Below are 23,493 nucleotides of genomic sequence, written 5' to 3'. Positions count from 1 at the left end.
ATCCTGTGCAAAGGAGCCTCCCACTGGTAAAGCTATAACTAATAATATAATGTTATATGTCATAACGCTACAAGGAACACAGGATCCATTCACAGTTCTATTAGCTAACAACTGTCGGCCGGCCTGTGTTGCTGTGTTGAATTGTTGATAACTGCTTCAGTTTAAATCTTTACCATCGACGCATATGACGTGTGATGTGAAACTGTGCTGTTATTCGGAACTATCACTGTCGAATTAAGTGAAATTATAAAGTGTATTATACGTTTAGTAAGTAACTTTTAAAATACCATAGTATTAATAGACATTTGATAAGCCAAACCACAATTTTTATATTTGCATCAGTAAATTTATCCATGTGTGAAAGTATGTCTGAAAGTTCTATATATTTTTTTGGGTTGTTTATTGTAATAAATAACGAATTATATTAGTAATGCGGAAACGTTTATTTTCATTTCGTAATTCTTTTATATTTTTAACTATTACTGCTGACTACTAAGCTAGAGGTGCCCGGTTCGAATCCCGGTAGGTGCAATCATTTATATGATCAATATGGATGTTTGTTTCAGAGTCATGGATGTTTATATGTTTTTATGTATGTTTAAGTAAGTTTATTGTATGAAATATATCGTTGTCTTGTACCCATAGTACAGGCTATGCCTAGTTTAGGGCAAGATAATTTGTGTAAAATTGTGTCATTATTATTATTATATTAAATTCAGATTTAAAAATGTGAATGTAGCACTTACGCTATTATGTTTTTCTCTTCATATATAATATTTTTGTTTATGATTATTTAAAATTGATTGACAGTTATATTAGAATCATGTAATAACAATATTACAACCGCTTTATTTTTTTACTTCTACTGTTTTACTTTCTCTATCTGATATATAAAATTCTCATGTCGCGGTGTTTGTAGTTAAACTCCTTCGAAACGGCTTGACCGATTATTCCCATGAAATTTTGAGTGCATATTGGGTAGGTCTGAGAATCGGACAACATCTATTTTTCATCCCCCTAAATGTTAAGGGTGGTTCACACCGAATTTTTTTTTTAAATTGTTTGATTATGAGTCAAACCTCAAATTTTCACCCATCTGCGATAAACAGTTACTTTTGTATCGCGATTTTTATATTATTCTGTTCCATCCACAAAACCGATATAGGGTTGCAAGATGGCAATCGATGACAGTAATTGTAGTACTATATATTTGGTAGGTCTTAGAATCGGTTGCATCTCTTTTTTATACCCCCAAAATTTTAATAATATTTTTTTTTCTAATATGTTATATGGCAATACGACGTTTGCTGGGTCAGCTAGTAAGATATAAGAAAATATATAAACTGTATAGTTATAAGATTTGTTTTGGTTGAATAAATTAAAATTACAATCGCTTTAGTTTTGTACTTTAACTGTGTTACTTTCTCTACCAGACTTAAATTTTGTCGTTACTGTTAAAATTTGTCTCTTACTTATACACTTCTGTTGGTAATTAATTTTAATAATTATATTGAAATACGTAATAACGTAGGTATATTGGCCATTAGCGGCTGTTTTCATTAACCTATCTACCCTTAGTTTAACTTACGGATAGGTACATTGCTGTCACCGTTTAATGACAAGATCTTAATAAAGTTAAAAAAAATTGGGCCTGAGGTATACCTCAGGTATACCTATAGGTAGCAGTGGTTTTGATCCATATGCTACAGTTCCGGATCCCCTTTTTGGCTAGTTCATCTGCAGCATCATTGCCCAGTCCTGTGTCGTTTGATCCATTGCAGAGTGGCTCTGTTCTGGTTTGCGATGGAGTGAAGTGAGTTATGGCATTTCAGAATAAGGACAGATGTTATGGTGATGTTTTGTAGCGCTTGAAGTACGGAAGCACTGTCTGAGAGTATCTTTATGTTAAGGTCTCTAATATATCAACGCTCGTCTCGAAGCCAACCCTGCTTGTGATTTCTTTGCGGATGGATGGCAGACGATTTTAACAGAGTGCTTGCGTTTTTGTGAGAGGAATGGATGAACGGTATTTGGATGAAAATTAATTGTTAGTTATTTACAGTAAACATTGTATTTATTAACAATTTTATTAGTGTAATATGTTTAGTTTGTAATTAATATTGTTATTGGCTTTCGCCGTTTTATTAAAGTATAAATAAATAAAATAAAATAAATCTCAGGCTGCTACCGTTGAGCCTTTCTAGTGATTCCAATAAATTCTGCTTGAAATGAACGCCATTGTTCTATTTACTATTTTATTCATAATATATACCTTACTATCTATTTCTACTCTGTGTTAAAGACTGTGACCTAACTAAGCACTACATATTTATTAAAATAATTGTTTTTTAATATGTAACGTTATATATAATGAAGATTTTGCAATATTTTTTTTAAGTTAAGGGCCAAAGTATAAAACTAAGAGAACTTAATTGAAACCTATCTAGTATTTTATCCGTGATGGGCGCCACAAATGAAAAATCTATCATTTTATTTATACGGATTACTGTAATAATATTGACACACTTTTACACAAATTATCTTGCCCCAAACTAGGCATAGCCTGTACTATGGGTACAAGACAACGATATACTTAATACAATATACTTACTTAAACATACATAAATAAACATGACTCGGAAACAAACATCCATATACATCATTTAAATGATTGCAACTACCGGGATTCAAACACGGGTCTTCTAGCTTAGTCAGGGTTACTAATCATTCGGCTATATGGGTCATCAAGTCAACATAAATGTAAGGTTCACCTTTTGGCAATTTTAATGAAGTATTTTTAAGTCATGTAACTGCACAAATTCTGACATGTCTATATTTATAATGATTATTATCATTACTTATATAATAGTGAATGGTAATATTAGCACCGGCTTAATAAATTAATGCACGTAGCTATCACAGATATAAACAAGAAATGGTGAAAGTGCTGACTTTCTCTGTGTTGCAAAAATGACGCTGTTGTCTATGACCAGAACATGAATAAATTTGAATGTTTTTGTCCTGTTATACTAGAAATGTATTCAAAATTCATATATTCATATGTTTATTCAAAATAGGATTTGAAATTGCTTAGTTAACATTAAAACCCATTCGAAAATATATGCCATAGACCTTTGACATCCGCTACAAATACAGCGGACTTCCTCTTATAATAAAATTTCATAATTATATAATTGATTAGTTATATTGCCCGAGGGCGGTCGCTCCATTCCCAGTCTTTTTTTATGATTTTTTTTTTATTAAAATACGGGACGAGACGAGCAGGACGTTGAGCTGATGGTAATTGATACGCCGCTCCGGATTATTGAAAAGCCCAAAAATTCTGAACGGCACTACAATTGCGCTGGTCACCTTGAGACATAAGATGTTAAGTCTCATTTGCCCAGTAATTTCACTAGCTACGGCGCCCTTCAGACCGAAACACAGAAATGTTTACACATAACTGCTTTATGGCAGAAATAGGCGCATTTGTGGTACCCATAATCTAGCCGGAATCCTGTGCAAAGGAGCCTCCCACTGGTAAAAAGTCTTGTGGTATCATTAGGAAAGTACTTTATGCAAATGCTTTTTCTGTAAATTGTATTCTTTTGAGTATAGTAACACATTTGTTTCGTACATTGGAATCATGTTGTAAAAGCATATACATCGCGGATCGCCTAACAAACTTACTAATTCTACTTAAGGCGGGGGACCGAGCCAATGGCCTTGAGGAATCGAGCGGAGCTAAGTTACCTCTCTCTCACAAGATCGCTATAGTTTTAATTCATAATTAGAAACATTTTTAATTTATTACAAACATAATACAATTTTCTTTACAAAACTATGTTATATTAAATAGTATTGGTGTACAATTAATAAATTTTCGTACAATATTTATCTAGACTGAATGATTAGCCTGGCTCCAACTGTAAAAGTTAGGGGTATTTGGTGATGTTTTTCGCACTGTCTATAAAAAAAGGTAATTATAAAGAAAAAAACTAATTTCTTTTCATATTCTGTAGATATATAATTATATAAGCATTATATAAACCGCCAAGAAATGGTTACAATTATGTGCTCTTTTGACGATTTATTGGGATGGCGGCCTTAACCGGCCTTAACCTTGTCCCAGTGTCAACATTATGCTTATCACAGTTTCTAAAAAAATTCTCTTATGTGCTTATGTACATACATACATTACATTATTAAGAATATACTTAAGTCTAAGTCAAAATTATTTTATTGACATAAAATCAAAATATTGCACGTCAACGTCAATCACTCAAAATACAATCTAGATACATGTTAATATACACCAAAGTTTAAACTTATACATATTTTTAAAATAATGCTAATACAAGGATGAACCATAAAATCCATAAAAAAAAAAACAATTATAATACTAATCGTAATATCGTTTACGTAATCTTTAATACTGTAATAAGCCTTCGACATAATTCTGCGTTTAATAAAAGATTTACATTAATTGATATTATATGATTTCATTGATTTGTACTTGACAGGCAACAATTAAAATATATATTTCTTTAATGTTCTCCCTTAAGGACCTCTTTAGTACCTAGGTTATAAAATTTAAATAGCACGAATGGCCCTCTTCTGGCCCTTATCAATATATAATAGAACATAATACTATGAAAATAAATAAAGCAAACTAATCGTACTGTACTTATGTCAGTTAATTGACAAATATTTTGATCGCTTAATCTTATGTTTCTTGATTGTGCATAAAATACTAAACTAATATAGATGCAACTTTATACTTGCTGTTTTTTAATGAAAATAAGGGACGAGACGGGCAGGACGTCCAGCTGATGGTAATTGATACGCCCTGCCCATTACAATGCAGTGCCACTCAGGATTCTTGAAAAACCCCAAAAATTCTGAGCAGCACTACAACTGCGCTCGTCACCTTGAGACATAAGATGTTAAGTCCCATTGCCCAGTAATTTCACTAGCTACGGCGCCCTTCAGACCAAAACACAGTAATGCTTATACATTACTGCTTCACGGTAGAAATAGGAATTGCTGTATACATTACGTACACTTTGGTTCAATATGACTAAACTACTTCAAACAAAAAGCGACCCAATGCCGTAAGGCTGACAAGGCTCTTGTGCTTTCTGTATTGCATGGTAGTAGGCTGTGGTTTCCGCTTTATAAACCTCCAATTATATTCAAATTTATATATATATAAAATAATTGTAATATAAAAAAATTGTAATATATATATAAAAGTAGGTGAAGATTTAACACATTTTTATCGACTGATAATAAATGATAGTTTTAAAAACCAAAAAGAAACACTAGATTATTAAAAAATAAAACTATAAAATCAAATCAAATATTTCTCCCAATATGTAGTATAGTTACAATAGTACAGCAATATTTATTCTTAAGATGTTAAAGTACAGTTGGGAGATATAAGCTCAAACTAATAAAAAAAACATTGCATGCGTACAAAGTACATATGACAGAAGTGAAACCTGCGTGGTGCATGAACCTCTAAACTGCATATGAATTCCTGGTACGTGTTGCTAGGGTGACACATGATTTCAACCGCTATGAAAGACATTCTTACCACCACTAATATATATAATAATATGTTCTCCTGGTGTCTATGTAGTAATACGTTGTGCGCTTGGAGTCAGAATATATTAAGGTATACTCGCGCCACACTTAAGACAATCTCTTCTTTAACTATGATCGCCTGGTACCAAAACATTGTATTATGCTTCCTATCTCATTATTTTATTGTCGCTTTTTCGTTTCATCGACTTTCAAATCACAACGATGATAAAGAAGTTTTCACTTCAATAGTATGCATATTTCTGTCTCATTCTTTGCCGGCTTCATCATACACATTTTTGTATTTGTGTCTCTTGCCTTTACCTGTCGTTTTTTCCGTTGCATCCGGTTTGAAATCACAACAATTCTAAAGAAGTTTCACTTCAAAAAGTGGCAGTGGGCAGAGCACATAGTTCGACGGACAGATGGCCGTTGGGGCAGTAAAGTTCTCGAATGGCGACCACGTACCGGAAGACGTAGTGTTGGTAGGTCCCCCACAAGATAGACCGACGATCTGGTCAAGATCGCCGGAATACGTTGGATGAGGGCAGCGCAGAATCGTCGTGGAGATCGAGAGGTGTTCAGAAATGTCGTCCGGCTGATGATTATATATAAAAATATATCAAGCATAAGCGCTAGCTTATAATTAAAAAAAAAACACTAAAAATGAATAATTATCCTTGTGATAAATGATGCAAGGCAATTTTTTTGTCATTCGTTCGTGACTCGTGTGATAATTCCATTGAAATATTTTCTTGAATAGACAGATATGCTATTTGGTTCAAGAGTAATTTATTTTACCTACAAAATAAAATATTTTTGATTTGATTTGGTTCTTCTGGGTATTCAATCTTCGCATCTTTTATGAAGATGAGAAAAATTGCAGCGGTCAACTTTCTCTAAAACTCCGTAAAAAAATTTTAATTATACATGGAAAGAACTTCCCTTAAATAAATATGATTCATAATTATTCAACCATAGTATTTGCAACTCGATTTATATTACTTTTAAACTGACACGTTGGCACACACTTACGCTCATAAATACTAATGTATATAACTAATATATATTTAATAGAGGTTGAGACATTTAAAAAAAGTATCGATTTCCTTATCTGCATTGTAGTTTTTAGTTTGCCCTCTCTTTACTGTGTATCTGATGGCTGAGAACCAGCGCTGCATGAAATAATTATTTCAAGCAGCATAAGCCGAGCCTACTTCCCTTTTTCTTAATGTATGCTTATAATAAGTTGATTTTGTATATTTAAATTTACTTCAAGGCAATAAAATTAATAATTATTACATTTGTCTCGTTGTTTATACGATTGTGAGGCATGGAGGTGTCATGTCCATAGTGGAAGACTTACGTAAAAAGACTGAAGCCTTCGAGATGTGGACGTATCGTATTGGTCCGCATAAGTTGGACGGCTACAGTATCTAACCTAGAGGTCCTTGTCCGAATGCAAAAGAACAACGAGTTATTGAGAACTATCAAACAGCGTAAGATCTCGTACCTCTGTCATAGGTACCGCCTGCTGCAAAACTATTTTGATGTGGAAAATTGGTGGGAAAAGAGTATTTGGAAGAAGAAAGAAGTCATGGCTCAGAAATATAAGGGAGTGGACTGGCATCAAGACAGTCCAAGAACTATTCCGCTCAGCCAAGGGGCCGCTCAGTAAGAGGCGACTATAGGCTTTAAAGAAGTGGGAGAGTCACGCTGTCATCTTATGACGTCAGCACAATCGGGCTATACTCGCCCGGGTTAATTACCACACTCTCACAGAATACCGGCGTGAAGTAGCGGCCTAGTGCCGCTATGTTTTGTATAGATTAGTGCCGAGGACCGGAGGCCAACAATGAGAAGCTTAAAGAGCTGACCTCCAGTAATGGAGAGGGACTTGAAGAAGAAGAAGGGTATTCAGTCGCGAATACTGTCTCAAAGTAACTATTGTAAGTCCTATTGAACTATACAGTTAGTTTGACAGCATAAATTGTAATATAAACTAATTATCTTACAACATATACTGTTCCTTTATTATGATGCATATAATTAGAGTTGAAGCGTTAATTGCTGTCGTAAAATGTGTTTTATTAATATACAGGTGATGACCCGGAGGATGTAAAGAGGATGTAAATACTACTTAATAAGAGGCGGGTATGCCTAAGTAAAAAATGAAATTTAGTTTAGTATGAAACGTGCAGTCATTTGCCGTAAGTTTGAAATAGTAATTACAATATTATAGCGACGAAGTAAATATAATCCGGCTAAGTTTGAAAGCGAAAAGTTGCTTAAAACGTTGTGGATTTCGACTATCGCAATTTTTATAAGATTACTAGCTGACCCAGCAAACGTTGTATTGCCATAATATATAGTACCTAATGAAACAAATTCAATAATTAAAATTTTTGCGGCATATAAAATAGATGACGACCGATTCTCAGACCTATCAAATATATCGTACATAAAATGTTTCATACTAATTGTAGTGATAATTATATTTAAGCATAATTATTAAATTATTGTATTTCATTGCCATCTTGCAACCCTATTGCGGATCTGTGGAGGGAACAGAATAATAATTACCGTGATACAAAATAGGTGTTAATCGTAGAGAAGTGAAAATCTTAAGTTGTATGTCTTTTTCAATGCTGAATCATAATCAAATAAAAAATAAAAAAATTGTCAAAAAAATAAAATATTTTAGAACCTTTATCATATAAGGATATGAAAAATAGATGTTGGCCGATTCAAAGGCAGCATATGGGGTAGGTCTGAACCTACCCCATATACAGACAAATCGGTTCAGCCGTTTCCGAAGAGTTTGATTACAAACACCGCGACACGAGAATTTTATATATTAGATAGCCTTCATCTGTCAATCTGTCAGTCACTGCACATTTCATACGATCACTTTGTTCTATAGACTGTTGCCATGTTAATTATAAACCCTGCGCCCGCTCGTTGCATGAATTGTCATATGTAATGTCATTGACTGAACTATTATCAACTGCGAGTATACGAGAGGTATTTCTAAATCAAAAAAATATAGAAGCCGGACATAGATAATTTACGTCTAGATAGCGCCCCTTGCTGCTAGACAGCCGATGAAAACAGGCCAGGTTTCTTACTTTAGTAAGCGTGACAAGTTGCGTCTTACACTCGCGATTTGTATGTCACTTTTGTGATAGTGTGCGTGCATTACTCCAAATAGAAGTTAACAGTAAACCTCGATGTTTTCACAGCTATCACACTCTATCTATATATGTAAGGTTCCGGATAAGTTATCACCAACATATTAAATACTAAAACCTTCTCCGAAACACGTGGCATCTTATGGCATATAAGTATTATTCTGTTTGTTTTCGATTCAATAGTTTTCGCATTATAACCGAATTCCCATTGAATCTAAAGAATAAAATGTCTGTTTTCATGAAAACTTAACTTTAAACGTTCAAACAAATTACCCACGAAAATAGGACGTCGAATTTCATTCAATTCACATAATTCATAAGTCGCTAGTATTTTTCAGCAGTAGGAGATCCTACAAATCAAATCATAACAAATTAATTGAAAGTAGGTATAATCAAAATTATAAATTTTGTAAAGTTATTCAAATCAAATTAAATCAAAATTTATTCAATATAGGTACAAACTATACACTCATTAATGTCAAAAACATATATCTTAAAAACTAATCAAGGGCATATATGAGCAATATATGATATTTTTAGGACCAAGCATTCTTGTCATAAAGATAATTATGTATTGACTAGTTGACCCGACAGACGTTGTTCTGTATATAATAAATAAAATACTGTTTTTTATGAATTTGTCAATAATATTTCATAACATCTAGAATTATTTCGTAAAATATGCTCCCTGCTGTTGTAATGAAATTGTTTTACAGCGGAATTGTCAAACCATGCGTCAATAAATTCTCTCATAGAAAATATGTCCATACAAAACAAATATCGGACGACGGGGGACACATCAAAGGAAAAACAAAATTGTTGTTTTTATTTAATTCCCAACACTTTCATATTTATTCACCTTTTAAAGCTTCCCTGGACTTCCACAAATAATTCAAGACCAAAATTAGCCAAATCGGTTCAGCCGTTCTCGAGTTTTAGCGAGACTAACGAACAGCAATTCATTTTTATATATATAGATTATAATCAACTACCTTATAATAAGCTTTCAGAATTAGGTTAATATACGATTTTTATTAGCTTCACCTCTATGTATGTTTGTTTGTAACCAACTCATTTGGGCGCGATTGTAACCTACTTGAAACGGCCAGATTTCGTACAAACTTCGTAGATATATCGAGGACCGATGAAAATACATAAATTAGATAAAATTATTCCATTTTTCAATTTGCAAAATACTATTTTTGTCAATTTATTTAATTTTTAGCTATCGTCTGTAAGGCAGTAATTGATGTTAATTTTTAATTTTTATCATCTATCTATCGTCTGTATCAGGAATTTTAAATTAGAAAATAAATTTTCTATTTTTTAGTTCGGTTTTGTACAAAAAGCGTGGTTTTTAGTTTTTTTCAACTACAATTTATTTTTAACCTGAGTTTTAAATCTATATCCATATTTCATATTTAAAAAAAAGCCCGCTGAGTTTCTTGCGCCCATTCTTCTCAGGTCTGAGGCAGTCTTTTTTGAATGGGTGGTAGTTTTTGACGTTCAATAAGTGATTTTAAATCCTATTTTGAATAAAAATATTTGAAATTGAATTTAAATTTGAATAAGTATATTGCTCGTACATTAATTTCTTATTACAGTAATTTTAAATTACATTTTAATTTCTAATTACAGTGTATACTGTAAGTACATTAATTTCTTTAATTTTTTGTTTGAGGGGAGAGTCTTTGGAACTAGTTTGGACGTAATTTTCAACCACATTTAAAATATCAGATTGAATTGATCAAGGACCGATGACAATACATCTCTAGTCTGGCGCACTTCAGTAAACCAGTAACCGAGATTTACGCGGAGCCGCTCGAAGTGTCGGAGACCCAGTGCTCTATGAACGTCTGGATCACCTGGCGTTGCGAAGAGACGTCGCTTCACTGTGTGTCTTCTATCGCATATATCACGGGGTTTAATGATAAGCATAAATACATACCGGAAAATGTGTAAGATAACCCGAGAGTGATTGTTATTTCACCGATTTCTCAATCTTTCGGCATTATCGCTAGTTATTTGATTACGAGATCAAAAGGTGAATTGTAAACTTTTATGATTAAATAATTCGGTATACGGACCTATTATCGGAATACTGGGTCTCGATATCTCGAGTGATTGCCAATTCCGCGGACATCTGAAGGGCAAAGCCAAATTGGGCGTCATAAATAGAGCACGGCAATACTTCAAGCCGGCCCACATTCTAGCGCTCTACAAATCGCAGGTCCGGCCACATATGGAATATTACTTAAACCTAAATTCCTGTATCCCCTAGCTGGGGCAGAGGGCATCCACAGTGCATCTCCATCGCGATCGGTCCGGATGTTTCCGATGTCTTTCGCTTCGTCAATGACAGTCCGTCGCCATGTTTGCTTTGGACGGCCACGTTTGCGTTTTCCTTGAGGGTTCCAGTCTAGGGCTTGCCTCGGTATATGGTTGGGATCCCTCCGGAGTGAGTGGCCTATCCGTCTCCATTTGCGGCGTTTTATCTGTTGGACGATTGGGACTTCATGAAGTTTTTTTCCAGCGAGTATTGCGAAAGAATATATAATAGCACAAGTATAGTACAGTATAGGTCATCATCAATCTCATCATCACCGCAAGAATAAGATATTGAGAATTGTTGAGATGAAATTCCATTTACTATGCTAAGTTATTATAATTATTACTATAGAGGTGGGTTGTTATATTCACAAAAGCAGATATTTCAAATATTATTATATGAAAAATTTACTATTTTAGTGGCAGCCTTAATTGGCTTTTAAACATGCTTTGATTAGCTTCATACATATGTTTGTATGTATCTATGTAACAGAATCTTTGAACGTAATTTTCAACTACTTTTTAAAAATCAGATTGATTGATCAAGAACCGATGACAATACAACTCTGGTCTGGTGCACTCCAGTAAATCAGTAACCGCGTCTAACGCGGAGCCGCTCGAATTGTCGGTAACTCAGCTTGCTCTGTGAATGGCTGGATCGCTTGGCGTTGCGTAGAGACGTCGCGACGTGTCGGTTCATTGTGTGTCTTCTACCGCACGGGGTTTAATCATAAACATACAAAAGACAAACATATCACACAAAACCAAAAATATATTGTCCTTTTTTTCCAATGTACCTATACTTTCCAATAATATAATTAAATAAACCCTAATTTCCTATAATAACTACTTTTAAAACCGCTTAAATATCAATCCGAACTACTACAGGCACTGCCTAATGTATGGGCATATGATATGCACACCTCGGAAGGCTCCTTTGCACAGGATGCCGGCTAGAGTATAGGTACCACAACGGCGCCTATTTCTACCATGAAGCAGTAATGTGTAAGCATTAGTGCCCAGTAATTTCACTAACTACGGTGTTCTTCAAAACGAAATACAATAATTACTAGCGAATATTTACTAAAGAATCGGTATGCAACCTAATATTAAAAGTTCTTAGCAAGGCTCGAAGGCATTAGAGTTACGTTTAGCAGACATTTTACTATATCCGTTATGTTGTTGATTCACAAAAAATATCTCGAGGGCGAAACTAATTAACATTTTTTCTTTAACACAACCGGCAATCAATTAAAATGTCAAATTTTTTGTTACTTAGTTATCTTTGAAGATAATGGTATGATATATTTTAACCCACGTCCAAGAAGGCGGTTTTTTAACGATGGGAGGATGATGGTGAATGCTCATGCATACTAACGCAACCGTCTCCGTAAGTTATGTGGGATACATGTGAAGCCTAAGTGCCTATACCCACTAATCACGTGCCCTCTAACGGCTGTTTCCAATAACTTATACCTAGTTACGGATACATTACCATCACCGTTTAATGACAAGATCTTATCTATCCATACTTTATGTCTAATATAGTTATAGTCCAATGCTTTACGTCGATAGGTTATTGAAACGTAAGTAAGCGTACAAGATAGATTTGTCTACCTCTAGTAACTTAAACTAAAGATAGATAGATTATTCTCTTGGGGAAGAGGCTCTCCTTTGGAAGTATCCGCTGGGATATCTAATAGGAACTTAGTGACATCAGAAGAATGATCAAAAATGGATGGCGAGACTACATATATGTGGTAACTGGAAAACCAGGTTAGACGAACGTTTGATAGAGGGACTAGAGCGTGGACCGCGCGTGTTAGGAGGAGGTCTGTATGTTTATCTATATTTATTCTGTTTATTCGTGCAACAACATTTGATTACCTCCTCCATCAAATTTACAGTATTACTATTTAATAAACCATACCTTAAATGCCGTACTAACGCTAATCCCATCAACTACAATCCTGACAATCAATTTTTATGACCAATTAGCTTTATATGCTCAGTCCAAGTGGCCTTACAAACTGGATCGTCTTGACATTAATAATAATAAATTGATCTATCAACTCCATAACCACATTAAATTAATTATTTTATACTTAAGAGATTTATTTAACTGTCATTAGCAAATAGTTTTGCTGTGGGTACATCAGATATATTTATTTTACTTTAAAAAGTACGGTCGCAGACGAGTTTCGCCTAATAAAGATGTACATTATAAATTAAATTAATATAGATTAAATCGAATTAAAACAAAATCACTTTATTCATGCTGGTCAAGGAAATGTCACATATGTATGTTTAAAGTTTTCTTTTCTTTTACATTTACCCTCACTTCGGAAAAGGTTGCGCTTATATGAGAAGAAGTGGTAAGAAACTCTTTTAAACCAAAAAAAAATATTTTTTTTACAAATAAACGATTTGTAAAAAAAATATTAGGTACAATATATGTAAAGTGATGCAACAAACATACTCAAACGTTAAATAGTCAATGCCTTACACGAGTAAGTCAAAAAAGTAAATAAATATGTAAAAACATGAGTTATTGAGTACAGGAGGTTTGGTCTACTCGCAAAATCGACAACGAAACATTCGGAACGATACGATAATACTCCGAATATATCGCAACTACCCTACTCTAACAAATGTTCGAATTCCTTATCGTTTATCGTTACCATAGACTAATATTTTGATTTTTTTACGATGTTAGTGTGAATGAAATATGTTCAAACCTAAACATTATCTGTGCTCTGTCGCTGTGAAGTGTCAAAAGTCAAAACATAGTTTAGGCGCTAAGGACCATGCCAGACTCTGCACCACCAATTTGGTATCATTAACACATAATGTAAACGTTAAAAAAATATGTAATAAATATCATATGACTATTTAAAATTTAATAAATAATACAAAACTAGCGGATAATAAAAATTAAAAAAAAGTAACTAAACCCTTCTCGTCGACTTCCTATTTCTCAGGCGGCCATTTGCATTATTTCTACGCATAAACGATCAACAAAATGACTTAAATGACTTAGTAGTAAAAAAATCCTGTTAAATAGTAAATCACATATAATTATTTCAATAATATTATGTATGGCAAATATATCTATACAACATGAAACGATATTAGCATCGACAGCCTAGAAGGTGTCGTTGAGATTATCGTAAAAGTGACGTTCGATCATTTGTGAAATTCGAATATTCGCCTCTGACATTTTCAACTAAGAGTAGGGTTAGGACCGATAATATCGAATAATGTTTCGTTCGATCAATCATCGTTTCGACATTGAATACGATGTGACTAAGAGTAGGATTCGACACGACTAATGCCACGATTTATCGAATATCGATTTTAGGAGTAGGCCCCCAGATATAGATGCATCAATCCACACACACCGTAAATAAATAAAAGTATTTTGCACGAATTTTATTAATAGCGATTGGAAAAATATTACATTATTCCCACAGAAATCCAAAAAAAATAGATAATAGAATTACACGCCACCTATCTTCGAACAAATGACAGTTATTATTTGGTAACAAAAATGCATTTAAGCGCATAATTGAAACCATTTCTTAACAGTTTAGATAAGGCTTTAATTTTTACAAAAAAATAATTATATATCTACAGAATATGAGAAGAAAATTCATTATTTCTTTACATTTCTATCTTTAATAAACATTGCGAAAAAAAATCACCAAAGTATTTTTACAGTTGGAGCCAGCTTAAACATTCAATCTAAATAAAATTGTACGAAAAATTATTTACAGTTTACCAATACTATTTAATATGATATATTTTTGTTATTTTTGTAAAGAGAATTGTGTTATGTTCGTAATAAATTAAAAAAAAATTAACAAAAAAACAACCGACTTCAAAAACACTAGTCCAAAACAATAGATATAATATGCACTAAAAAGTATAAAAATAATTGCGTATTTTTAAACAGTCTAATTAATTAATCTAATTCTAGTTACGATTATTATGTTATTTTTGGAATCGGTGTTCTTTCGCCGCGACCCGCTCTCGCCTCCTCACGACCTATCTCACCTATTACTATGTATGTAGTTACAAACCTATAGTGGATGACTTTTTAGTGTGCATTATATATATTGTTTTGGAATAGTGGTTTTGAAGGCGGTTGTTTTTTTGTTAATTTTTTTTTATTTTATGATTTTTAGTGAATTTGAAGTACACTAACTAACAATTTGTCTAAATATGTGTAAATATACTAAATTTTCCAATGCAGCAATGAACGTAAGTACTTTGCAATTTGATTACAGATAGTGTTCCGTTACTTTGTCATAGATTCCGTAATCAGAACCTAACCAAACTCTCACCAAACTATCTTTCCAATAAAAAAAGAATCATCGAAATCGGTTGGCGCGATACTGAGTTATTCGTAAATTTATCATCCACTTTGGATTTGGTTTTCTCATGGATTCCACTGTCCGATCTTGTCCAAATTACAATGGGACCACTCGGGAAGCACAAGCTTTCAAATAAAAAAAGAAGTATCAAAATCGGTTCACCCAGTCGAAAGTTTTGAGGTAACAAACATAAAAAAAAAATACCGACGAATTGAGAAACTCCTCCTTTTTTGAAGTCGGTTAAAAAGTAAATGTAAATTAATATATAACAAAAGTTATTGACTAAAAATACTAGTTACTTTTATAACATAAAGATGACTTTCTATAGGACTCAGTTCACCATTAAAGAACGCGATTAGTCCAATTTGAACACCACTTACATGTGGAAACGAGTTTATAAAACGAGTTTACATTTCACCCACACAAATTGAACGTAGTTATAGCACACTCGTTTAGATGCTAAACGCCAAAAATTAAACTTTAACTAAATTTGGAGCGAGCATATTCGAGAGCTATCAATGTCTATATATTAGATCATGAATTCGTTTAACGGCCGTTTTCAATAACTTATCTATCCTTAGTTTAACTTACTAGAGGTAGACAATTTTATCCTTTTTCGCTTACTTACATTTCAATAACCTGAACTATTGTGTTCACCACTCATACTATAAGCTCGCTGTCAAGCCTTGCAGCGTTTACACACACACACACACAGTTAAAATTTATTTTAGTATAATTAATTTTTTGATGTATACACCTACATGTTTTTTAACCTATTTTAAGTAATTTTAAAGGAAATTGTGTAGGGATTTTGTGTGTAAACAGGTGTTTTATTGTTAACTAGCTGACCCTGCAAATATTGTTTTGCCATATAAATTATTTTTAGAGTTAGACCATTTCTTAGACATTGCAACATTACTTTATTTTTCTAAAATAAAAGAATTTTTCTTAAATAAACGTAGCCTAAGTTACTCCTTATTACATCAGCTACCTGCCAATCAAAGTCGCGTCAAAATCGGTCCAGCCATTTCGATGATTAGCCGGAACAAACAGACAGACAGACAGACAAAAATTGTAATAAATGTTGTTTTGGTGTATGTACCGTAGTACATACACCGTAGTATATTCATATACATGTAGTAAAAACCGGTTAAATCAATATTACAAACAGACACTCCAATTTTATTTCTATGTATAGATTATTTAGGTATAGTCATCTATCCGTTTTTGAAACGAAAATCGTTTAATGAAATGAGGGCAACCTATGCTTGCAGCCATTTTTAACTGGCAACTATGGTTTATCGTAAATAGTAAATATAAAACTTATATTTTGTATTAAAATTAAAAAAAAAATACTACAAATTATCAACAAAAATGTACCTGTTTACACCTTGTAACCTTTATGATGCCATATCTTTTTCAATTCTTTACATAACTTCCTTTAAAATGAAGTACATTTTATTAAAAAAAAAACAGGTTCAATTTACATCAGAAAATTAATTGTAATCAAATAACTTACATGTACTTGCGGCAAAATTTTTATAGGCAACCTATCATTATGTTACTCTTTATACATTGCATATTCCCTAAACATTCATTTAAAATTATTTTCATCGAAAAAACACGTACCTACAGAATCGAGCAGTGGGATCATAGACTATAGACTATAAGGAGTATTTTCCCATTTCGTTTATGTATTATTTCCACTAAAATTAATAAACGCTGTTTAGTTATCTTTGATAGTTAGTTCGCTGGTCAAGTGTTCATTCCAACTGTGTTTGTAGCTGTGGCCACTCTTCAGGGCTGCCAACCGAACTCTAGTATAGTAGTTTTGTACTCTATTTCAGGTAGGATTACTCTATAACTTAAAACACTAATAAGAGTATGCTCAAACGGCTTTTTTGGCACACAATCAATGCCATCAACATTACATGAAAAAACACAATTAAATAATTAAAAAAAATTGTGTTTAAATTTTTTAATATTTTCACTCGTTTTTGGAGATTTTCGGAGAGCGTCAAGTATTTATTTCATATTGGAAGTTTTCTTGCATGTTCTGCATCAAAGTGGGTTTTATATTCAAGGTAATGAGTTAAAAGGGGGCTGCTGAAAATCAGCGCTGTGTTGGTATTATACCAACGTAGCATGACGGTGAGTCAGCTCCTTTTAAATTAAGATAATCACTAAAATATTATACATATTTTTTTTTACTTTTTGTATGTTATTTTTTTTACTTCTGTAAGTCTTTTTTACTTGTATTATTCTATGTGGTTTGGTATTAATGAAGTTTTCATTCATTCATTCCAAAATGAAACAAAAATGTATTGCTTCATAATTACCAATTTTTTTTGAATTAAAATGGATATAGCTAATGTTTATCATTAAGAGATAGACATATACGCGAACATTTCTGTAGAATTATGAGATACAAAGTTCCATCATACACTATTTTGTTAGAAGTCAAGGAGTTTAAACAGCGTTTTTGTTGAAAGCTCTCAGACGGCTTACTTTTCCCGAGTCCTCCAAGAAAAAATGCATAAAAAATGTAAACAAAACTTTAACAAATTATATACTAAAACTTTCCTCACCAACCACGCTATCTATTGGTGAAACTAGCATGAAAATAGGAACAGTATTTTTGAGTTTATCGCGAATAGACAGACAGACGCGGCGGAGGACTTTGTTTTATTATATGTAGTAATAAACTCCCAAATGATATTAAAAAATTACCAATATTTTTTTTAACGTATCATAAAAAATAAATTATTTTAAAAATATCTGAGTGCTACTATGTGATAGATTATTTGGTTAAAACTTAGTATCCCGTAGCACGAATTATGAGGTAAAAAATATTGTAATTGATAGTTTTAGTACACGATTATAGTTCTACCACTTTTATTACAAGGTAATGCACCGTTCCAGAAAAAAAGCATTATAAGTATTATAACATAACCTCAAATTATGATATTTTTAAGGATTGGGACGTTTTTATGGGGAGGAAAGAAAGGGAACCGCCTAGAATTCGTTTCTGGCACTCGCCGGCCGCTGCCGCGGCTCGCTACGCACGGCTCGGGCGTTGTTTTAACTGTTCTAACATAACCTAACCTAACCATTTTTAATAAATTGATAGAGCTTTAGGGGATTAAATACTTTTACTAAAAGTGTGGTTTACAATAACAATGAACCCTTTTATAAATGTTTTCCTTTTATCTAAAAATAATTGATGAAGCCGTCTCATCCGTCACAGACTATTTTTTACATTTCATTTCACTGTTTTTCATACAATTTATGGCTGTATGGGGTTGAACCCTTTGCCTGTTCTTATATTTTACGAAGAAACCAAAATCAATTCATGACAGTTTTTAGCCTCCCGCCGTGTTTATTTACGTGTTTTAGGTTAGATTTTTTTTCGTTTTTTTCTTGAAAACGATGCATTACCTTCAAATTAGAGTGGTATCATTATAATTGTGGATTAAAGCTCTATCAACTACAATATTTTTTATCTCCGTGCTACGGGATACTAAGTCCAACCCGATTATTTGAATAATAAAAATAGTTGGGAGTAATATTTGTAAATATATTGTTATTGAATGTTATGTCATGACTTGCACCAAATTACTTATACAGTGTAATCAACTTATCTGTGAACTGATGGGTTGCCATCGTCGTTTCAGTTGTGCTCATTAATTCCAATGTGTACAAAAGTCGGGGTATATTTAACGCTTAAAATTCAGAAGTATCTCAATAAAACACACGGAACACTCGATAGTAGTAGACACTGACAGTCAAATGACATTTCAACATGGCGACCGTAGTTCCTACTTTTGCCACATCACAGATAAGTTGGTATTACTGTAAACGATTACAGTGAATAAAGTGTTTTTTTTTTATTTAAACTATGCATCCTGAACGCAACTACAATAATATTCGCGTCAAAATGTCAATTAAACTCAGAAAAAAAAATCATTTTAATTTTTAATCTGTACTTTTTATTTACCCTCTCTGAAGTCAGCTTATATATCTGACTAGGTATCTACTACATCTAGGTATCTACCAGAAAAAATTAGCAACCCTAGCAGCCTCGCATTCCTGAGTAATTGTATGAGACATGCCCAAATCCATGCTTTTTATATTTCGTTTTTCAAGACCTAAAAAGTTGTCGAGCTGGTTATGTTCTGGTCAGTCAAATCACATAACTTATAATCAAACATTTTAATGGTCGTTGTTCGATGAAGAAAAAACTTATACTTGTTTGATTAGCAAAATGTAACTTTTTGTTCATTATCAAAAAGCACAAAAACAAAATCACAAGACAATTAATTGATTAAATCAGAAAATAAATTACTAATAGTATAATATTATATAGCAGACGATTGAGAAATAATAAAACCTATAAAAGATTATTTCATAACATCAGATATTGCATATAACTTTGAAACTATAATTTCTTAATAATAATTTCATATCGTAAGCAAATCAGCAACAAAGTATGTACAGGTAACGCAAAAACAATTATAACCTCGCACGATTTTATAATTGCCAGATTCAAAACTCGGTTCAAGGTAATAAAAAAGGACTTTGTAAGGTAGTTAAAGTAATAATCACTTTGAACATGATTAGACTCGTTACAACATTATTACAGCTGTTACCAGGGTGGCGGGCTGTTGCATACCTTACCTACATTTTTTTTCAAATGAAAATAAGTGACGAGACGAGCTGGACGTTCAGCTGATGGTAATTGATACGCCTTGCCCATTACAATGCAGTGGCGCTCAGGATTCTTGAAAAACCCCAAAAATTCTGAGCGGCACTAAAACAACCGCTCGTCACCTTGAGACATAAGATGTTAAGTCTAATTTGCCCAGTAATTTCACTAGCCACGGCGCCCTTCAGACCGAAACACATTAATGCTTACACATTACTGCTTCACGACAGAAATAGGTTGTGGTACCCATAATCTAGCCGGCATCCTGTGTAAAGGAGACTCCCACTGGTGGCTGCGAGAAAAAACGGAACAATCACACCTAACAGAAACCTTCATGGGCGAGTCCGACTCACACTTGGCTTTTTTAATAGTTTTCGACTTTACTCTTTGTAGTTTTCGACGTCTAGTTTTAGACACTCTGTGCCAGTTAGAGATTTAGAGTATTTTTACGTGCTTCAAATTTACGTGTTTTTGAAATGTTTATCAGTTTTGGCTAATTCTATGTTGTAATATTTAGGATAAAATTTTACTTCTCATGTGTGTTTTAAAGTTTTATATATTTTATTTTATTAGTTAACATGTTACATGTTTTCGCCTAAGTCGTGATAGTAACATAAAATAACCCATTGTTTCATATAATTCTACATTTATTTTAGTCATATATCACTCCCTCATAAGTATTTCCATTTAATTGACGTATATGTTAAATCATGATTTACTAAGAGTAACGTTATTTTGTAAAGATAAATATTTAAAAAAAGATTAAAATTTATATTATTATAAAAATATGGTTACAATGTATAATATACCGGCGCAGCGCTTTTCTGTAGACCTATATAAGATAAACAATTCCACCATACATTATTGTGTTATATCTCAAAGGGCTTAGACAGTGTTTACGTTGAAATCTCCCAGACGGCTACAAATATCGTAAATGTATACAAAAAATTATATCAAAAACAAAACAAATTATATACTAAAACCTTCCTCATTGCTGGAATCATCATGAAAATCGGTGCAGTAGTTTATGAGTTAATCACGAACAGACAGACACACAGTAGCAGCGGATGATTTTTTTTTAGAAAATAACTAGTCATTCCCGCCCGTCTCTCTGGGGAATTTTAAAAGGAAATACATTAAATTTGATTCATCTTATTACAAATACAATAAAAAAGAAGTAGCTATAAACCATTTAGGATAAATTTCGCATCGAATGTTGGTAGTTGCATGTCGATACGATCAGTGGTTTAGACATGATTGAGCCTCAAACAAAGACCATTTTTATTATATATATCTATAGAATAGTATAAAACAAAGTCGCTTTCTCTGTCCCTCATATCAGCATATCCCTATGTATACTTAAAAACTACGCAACGGATTTTGATGCGGTTTTATTTGAAAAATAGAGTGATTGAAGAGGAAGGTTTTGTATGTATAATAACATCCAATAAATAGTGGAGAAATACTGTTATTTTTGAGGTTTCTAATGTGATGTCGTAAATAATTTAATTTTTTCCGTTACATTGCAAACGCAGGCTGAACCCTACGAGATTTATCAAAATAATGTACTATGTATTGTACACATTGAAAAGGTCTACAGGAAACTCCACTATGGTATATGTCTACCTCTTATGGATATCCCACAATAACATTTTTTTGTCATTTACTTTTTACGACAAATAATGGCTAATTTTCGAAGCGATTTTAACCAATACAGCATTAATCCTTATCTAATTAAATACCTTAAATACATTGTTGATTTAATATAGATCTATATTTTACAGCATTTTTTCAGTAAATGATATAGGCTATATCTAATATATATGTTTCTCGTGTCATGGTGTTAAACTTTGAACTCCTCCGAAACAGCCTGACCGATTCTCATGAAATTTTGAGTGCATATTGGGTAGGTCTGAGAATCGGAGTATTTTATATAATACTAGCTGACCCAGCAAACGTTGTATTGCCGATATTAAAATCGCGATACAAAAGTAACTGTTGATCGTAGATGGGTGAAATGTTTGAAATTGTATGTATTTTTTAATGGTGACTCATAGTCCAACAAATTTAAAAAAAATGTCAAAAATATTAAAAAAAAAATTGGCGTGGACCACCCTTTACATTTAGGGGGATGGATGTTGTCCGATTCTCAGACCTACCCAATATGCACTCAAAATTTCATGAGAATCGGTCAAGCCGTTTCGAAGGAGTTTAACTACAAACACCGCGACATGAGAATTTTATGTATTAAGAATATGTTGATAATAGATATGTTGTACATAACACGATTGTGATCGACAGCCGGGTAATATAGGTTATGTCACTCCGAGACTAAAACACGGCATATCAAATTATAATAATATTATAATGACAAATAAATCGAGCGCATATTATATACCGCAACTGACACTCAGTTCAAGGTAAGACAACATGATTGTATTAATTATTTCGCGAGTAATATTATTTTACAATATTCTATTTTAGATTTCCGTACTCACGAGTTTATAGTTTCGTATAATAACATATCACATAACCGTCCGTGTGTTTGTCCATCCGTAACCGCAGGCAAGTTCAAATGTAAATTGCTATTCAAATTCAAATATTTTTATTCCAAATAGGATTGGAAATCTCTTATCAAACATCAAATCTACCACTCATTTAATAAACATCAAAAACTACCACTCATTTATTAAACATCAAAAACTACCACTCATTTATTAAACATCAAAAACTACCACTCATTTATTAAACATCAAAAACTACCACTCATTTATCAAACATCAAAAACTACCACTCATTTATTATACATCAAAAACTACCACTCATTTATTAAACATCAAAAACAACCACTCATTTATTAAACATCAAAAACTACCACTCATTTATTATACATCAAAAACTACCACTCATTTATTATACATCAAAAACTACCACTCATTTATTAAACGTTACTTTGGAAGGTGCTGGAGGTCTACTTGCAAAATCGACAACGATACATTCGGAACGATACGACAATACTCCGAATATATCGCAACTAACCTACTCTAACAAATGTTCGAATTCCTTATCGTTTATCGTTACCATACTAATATTTTGATTTTTTTACGATGTTATTGTGAATGTAATATGTTCAAACCTAAACATTATCTGTGCTTTGTCGCTGTGAAGTGTCAAAAGTCAAAACATAGTTTAGGCGCTAAGGACCATGCCAGACTCTGCACCACCAATTTGGTATCATTTACACATAATGTAAATGTTAAAAAAATATGTAATGAATATAATATGACCATTTAAAATTGAATAAATA

The 23,493-nt window shown here is 32.8% G+C and overlaps 1 protein-coding gene across 1 annotated transcript in view; it reads left to right on the top strand.

Annotated features, from left to right (window-relative positions):
- The first annotated feature begins 118 nt into the window (after positions 1–118).
- Positions 119–23,493, top strand: part of LOC126971588 (ATP-binding cassette sub-family G member 1) — a 100,294-nt gene continuing 76,919 nt past the window's right edge. Inside the window, exon 1 of the mRNA XM_050817908.1 lies at positions 119–267. The gene's annotated coding sequence lies outside the window, so the exon portion shown is untranslated. The remainder of the gene's footprint in view (positions 268–23,493) is intronic.

The sequence above is a fragment of the Leptidea sinapis genome, chromosome 24 (genome assembly GCF_905404315.1).
Source record: "Leptidea sinapis chromosome 24, ilLepSina1.1, whole genome shotgun sequence".
Lineage (NCBI taxonomy): Eukaryota > Metazoa > Arthropoda > Insecta > Lepidoptera > Pieridae > Leptidea > Leptidea sinapis.
Note: the sequence above shows the minus strand (reverse complement) of the source record. Positions and strands in the feature narration are given on the sequence as shown.